Below are 6,307 nucleotides of genomic sequence, written 5' to 3'. Positions count from 1 at the left end.
CCGGTGCATGCCCCCTACCTGACCTGACCTGCGCAATTTTCCAAAAAAGTTATAGGTCTACCATTTTGACACACTTTCAGCCACGTGATCAGCATGATCTCTGCAATTTAAGATCAGGACCCTGTCTTCATGTTGCAACCCAAATTTGAGAGCATTCTGACTGGTGGGGCAGGAGAAAAAAGATTTTTGAAGGAATTTGTGATTTTCCAAAAAAATGGCTGTTGGTGATTTTGACACACTTCCAGTCAGGTGACCAGCTTTACCTCCGCAATTGAACATCCCTACCCTGGTCTAATGTTGTAACCCAAATTTGGTAGCATTCTGATTGGTGGGTCTTGAGAAGAAGATTTTTGAATGAATTTCCCTCGTCTGTCATTTTGACCTACTTAAAGTGATGAGAACAGAACTAGCCCCATTTCCAGTCGGGAGCAGAACCCTGCTGCCAAATTTCAGCTGGATCAGCCCGGCGGTTTGGCTGGAGAAGTCAAAATACGAGACGGGCGGACAGACGGATAGATGGACGGTGCATGATGACAATACCTTCTCTGGAATTTCAATTCTCCAACCCAGGCTTGAGCAAATTAGACATTAGAGACTGTTCAAGCCAGACAACCTACTGATTAGAGATAACAACAGCCCAAACTTAATTGATTTCTTGAGGTTCCAAGAGCCAGACAATATACTCAATTTGTGCAATGATGTCATGCCAGAAGAAAACCCACTGCAGCCAACTGGAAAGGTGAGGCCTTGAAGTACAGTTCTTTAACTGATTGTGCCTGCCACCCATCTGTTTCCATTGCCAATACTAGTGTGTGCCCGTACGTGAAAAAAAAAACCTTTCAAACCGCGTGCCAGAAACAACAACCACACAGGCCGTCCCTCCGCTCTTGCGTGCCCGTACGTACGTGTGTGGCCGTACGTGCGTGGCTGTACGTGCAAAAAAAAAAATAAAAAAACGTTCGAACCGCGAGCCAGAAACAACAACCACATAGTCCGTTCCTTTGCTCTTGCGTGGCCGTACATGCGTGGCCGTACGTGCGCGGCCGTACGTGGAAAAAAGAAAAAAAACTTTCAAACAACCACACAGGCCGTTACTTCGCTCTCGTAAACGACGACTGGATTGGGGCATTGTGTTTATCTATAAATACACATCAGAAATCGAGAAATTATTAGAATATTGTAAGTCATCACTATCCGGAAGTCCGTACGTTGTAACCCGTAATGGGGAATGCGCTCTAACTTGGCCATAACTTGTATTGGGAACCACTTGTCCGATTAATTTCAATCTAGTCGTTCCTGGATGGTCGTACGTGCGTGGACGTACGTGCAAAAAAAAAAAAAAAAAAAAAAAAAAAAAAAACTTTCAAACCCCGTGCCAGAAACAACAACCACATAGGCCGTTCCTTCGCTCTCGCGTGGCCATAAGTGCGTGCCCATACGTAGGTACCCGTACATGCGTGCCCGTACGTGCAAAACAAAAAAAAACTTTCAAACAATCACACAGGCCGTTAATTCGCTCTCGTAAATGACTGGATTGGGGCATTGTGTTTATCTATAAATACACATAAGAAATCGAGAAATTATTAGAATATAGTAAGTCATCACGATCCTGAAGCCCGTACGTTGTAACCCGTAATGGGGAACGCGCTCTAACTTGGCCATAACTTGGGAACCACTTGTCCGATTAATTTCAATCCAGTCGTTCCTGGATGGCCGTACGTGCAAAAAAAATAAACTAAAAAAAAAAAACTTTCAAACTGCATGCCAGAAACAACAACCACACAGGCCGTTCCTTCGCCCTCGTGTGCCTGTATGTGCGTGGCCATAAGTGCGTGGCCGTACGTGCAAAAAAAAATAATAAAAAAAAGTTTCAAACCGCGTGCCAGAAACAACAACCACACAGGCCGTTCCTTCACTCTCACCTGGCCGTACGTGGAAAAAAAAAACTTTCAAACAACCACACAGGCCGTTCCTTCGCCACTTGTCCAGGAACGACTGGATTGAATGACTGGATTCCTTCGCTCTCGTAAAGGACGACTGGATTGGGGCATTGTGTTTATCTATAAATGCGGATAAGAAATCGAGAAATGATTAGAATACAGCAAGTCATCACTATCCGGAAGTCCGTACGTTGTAACCCGTAATGGGGAATGCAGCTGAGGATCTCTTCCCCAATGGCCACGCCTCCGCAGCAACGTGTCCTGTCATTGGTTTGGTAAATAAATGGCCATAACTTCGGAACCACTTGTCCGATTAATATCAAACCTTGAAAAGGCACATAGTCAGGTCCCCATCAATATACCTGGCAAGTTTCAATTAGATCGGACCACTGGTTGTCGAGAAACAGCGGTCACAGACACAGGCACAGACACAGACACAGACACAGACACAGACACAGACACAGACACAGACACAGACACAGACACAGACACAGACACACACATTGCTGGAATTATAGATAGATGTCTGACACTTGCAAGTACTGCCCTGCAAAAACATGGAAATTGGAAACTCCTTTAATGTGTTGTTCAAAAGGAAACGTGGCTTTGCCACAACTGCCACAGCCACCAGAGCCTCAAAAATTAAATACTCTTGTGCTGGCTGACACACTCATTCCAAAAAACTGATTAGCTAACATTACAAAGTGCAACTGCAGCTTTGAGATGACTTATTTTGGTGAAAGACAGATAGATGGCAATCTCAACTTGGGCCGTCTCCCACCGAATACCAAAATTGAAGGTCATAACCTTCGGATAACTCCGAAGGTCACGGGTCCCTTAGTGAACCGTGGACGCCAATATTTCGACGGCATGGGGTAGGGTTAATTTTCTAATTCCAATTTACCCAAGTACCCACGCCGTCTAAGTACCGGGGAAGCCACACCCTCGGCGACTTTGTCCGAACCGAGTCGCTGTTCCGACTCTGATCCGGCATAACCAAGTGGGGATTACCAAAGCCTGCCGGACCAAATGAACAATTTACGGCACAAACGGCCTCCCTATCTCTCAAGCCCGAAACATGCTAGGCCAATGAAAGAAAACACGGACAACGAACTGGAACATTTAACAGGGGTTTATTTAAAATAATCGGGAAGGGAGACACAGAGCAGACTTAATCACAAATATGCAGGAAAATGTACAATGGAATCACTTAAACAGTTCTACTTACAGACTGGCCACAGACACACACATCCAAAATAAATGGACCCCACCGGTCTTTATTCTGTCCTCCAGCCGAGAAGGATAGTTCAGCTGGGGGGACAGAGTCTGGCCGGGTACCTGGCCGCCTCGTGCGGTTTCACCGACTCCAACCGACCATGGTGGGACTCGAACCCACGACCCGGAATCCAACAAGCCCACGATCCTGGCTGCCATGAACGACGGTCGACGGCACGAGCGCCGCGGAATACCTCCGCCACGACCATCACCACCATGAGCACCAACACGACCACCAAGGTCCCCCGAAAAAGACCAGGACCAAGATCAGACACACGACGACTGCAGACCAAAGACCAAAGAGTGCAGACGATGACTGCAGACCAAAGAGCGCAGACGACAGCTCGCCACCTTTCTTATCTCTTCCCCGGGCGGGTCGAGGGGATCCCCTCTGAGATAACTCGCCTCCGGATTGGTCGGGATTCGTGGGAAATCGCCGTCTGAAGTAATCTCATTCCTCATTGGGCAAGGAACACGCCCTTGCCTTTCCGGGCGGGGTTTCGATCTGGAGTCATGGAAGCTCCGCCTATGTCTGTAGCCAGAAAATGTGCGTAATGGTATCGCATGCGCGTGAGGAAGGCTGATGGTGGCAGGAGCGAAGGAGGATGTTGTTGTCATTGTTGGATATAAATTCTAACTAGAAAAGAACTCGCAGCACACATACACTTAATCACCCATTAAACATAGGGACGGGACCCTAACTTTCAACATATACTTATCGAAATAACTGAACTGCGGGGACTCTGGCTGTTGTGTGCAAATGGCTACCAGATTCGTAACAATACTACCATCAACCTTCACTGGGGGGTCTCGATAGATGTTTGAAAGAACTCAAGATGCGATGGCATATGTTCGAAATTATGGCATGCCTGACCTCAAGATCAGACTGAGTCAAATTGATTGTGCAATTAGTGCAGAACTTATTGATCCACAGAAGGATCATATCCTGTATGCCACCTATTACGAAACAAATGATCTATGGGCCATGTGGAACACTTGACTGACAGTCTCCCTGCACGAAAGATGGAAACTGCACAAAAAGATTCCCAAGAAGGCTTCTCCAAGAGACACAGACAGATAAAGATGGATCTCCACTATACAAAAGAAAGAGACCAGGAGATGGTGGCTTCACCACCAAAAAGAAGCTATGTTGCAAATGGTGAAAAAATAGTTATTGATAACCAGTGGGTGCTTCAATATTCTCCTCAACAATGCAAGATCTTTGATGCACACATTAATGTTGAATTAATTAATGTTGAAGAGGTTTTGGGGGAAAAAGCCTTGTGATAGAGAAAAGGAAAAGATTTTCATGAAGAAGGATGAATGGGTTGTTCCTTATGGAGTAATAAGCCGAGTAAGACATTTTAAAATACATTTTTGAGGTGTTTTTTTTTTAGATCCTCGTGGAGGATCTCTAAGTCTTACTGACGTTGTTGTTCCTCATCTTCTTCTTGTGGACTTTTTTGTTTCACAGCCTACAGTTTTCATCGATACTTCCTGAAACTTGGCATATATATGTAAAAATACCCTGCGCAGACAGTAACCATCTCCGATTTTGAAAATTCCTCCAAGAAAAAAATGTTATGACGTCAAAATATCTCCGCTAATGGAAACCGCCTAAAAAATTATCTCCGAAACTAGGCAAGCTGTTTGAATTTTTTTTGCGGGAATCAAGCCGGGCATTAGCACAGATAATTTATCGCAAACCTGATACATCACAATGACGTCATATTCGTTTTTATGACGTCATCATTAAGAGGATGAGGATCTTAGCTCATTTGAGCTTGTTTGTATGCTATGAGGAGCTTTTAAAGGAAGAGACGTTTTATGCAGTGAAGATTCAGTTTGGGGTTATTGAAAAGAAGAAGGGATAGAGGATTAAGTTGAAATTGAGCACAGGAATTTTTTTTTTTTGATGTTGTTTCTTTGTGTTTTGTCAGAGTGAGGAGTGAGTGTCATGTTGTTTGCATTTTTGGAGATGAAAAGAGGAAAAGGATTGAGCTGAAGGTTGATTGTAACAATAGTTGGGATAAACGGAGTGAAAAAAAATCATGTGGGATAAAAATTAAACAAAACAAACACAACCCGACTATCATCAGCAGGCCAGAATTTGCCAAGACACAAACTCGACGATTCAACACAATAAAATATGGTTTGGTACAGAAAACCTAATGAAAAACACAACCAGTAAAATAGGAATTAAAAGGAAACAGCAATTTTTCTAGCAATTTCATTTTCTAGAAGCTGTGCGTAATGTCCATAAGTACAACATATAAAAAATCCGATTTGATTTGGTCAATTTTCACGGAAGAGATAGGTTTTTACAGTATGGCTTCCTCAAAAGCTTCCACTAACTCAATTGTACCTATTGTGGCATTGTTCAATAATGCCCGCGAACCATCGTCGCCTACCGGCGAGTTGATCATGTTATCTTGCAGATGAAGGATCTCTCTATTAAAAAATTTTTGCATAACCTGGCTTGTTTAACATTTGTAAGATTGTTCCTGTATGGCCAGCAAAAAAATGTGGTTTTGAGATCTTACATAATCCAACCATTGGCAGAGATCTGTAAAATCAATTCCAAAATACGAAGCCAAATAAATTATTTCCTATTAAAAAAAAAACAAGGAATCATTTAAAAAGAGAGACGTTGAAGGACAAATGAGCCGTATGCCTGTGGGAACGAGGAAAAGAAAGGTGAAATTTGATTTAAAAAATTATCAGGAAAAACCAAAAGGATAAATTTCAGTTCAAAAAATGGAGATGAACACGTCTTGCAAGCAACAAGTCATTGAACAGACAACAACACCATGTGAATCGTTGAGCGTTACTGTGCTGTAATTGCCAAACATCACCAAGAATATGTCGTGATAAAACTGTGGATAAAGGTTCTGGTTCCAGTTCTTGAGCAACGGTGGTGGTTCTGCTTCAGAGTCTCTGCCAACTTTCTCAAAGATAAGTTTTCTGGTCGTTTTTGTCGCGTTTTCCTGTCATTTTTGTTATCTCTGTGTTTACTGTGTGTTTCTAGTTTGGTCTTGTGTTAAGACTTGTGCGAATTGTTGAGTTTTCGACGTCTTTTCATATCGAGTCTC

This window comes from Eptatretus burgeri, chromosome 14 (assembly GCF_056783735.1).
Source record: "Eptatretus burgeri isolate ZD-2024b chromosome 14, Ebu_testis_v1, whole genome shotgun sequence".
In the NCBI taxonomy this organism is placed as follows: domain Eukaryota; kingdom Metazoa; phylum Chordata; class Myxini; order Myxiniformes; family Myxinidae; genus Eptatretus; species Eptatretus burgeri.
This window is presented reverse-complemented; position numbering follows the sequence as displayed.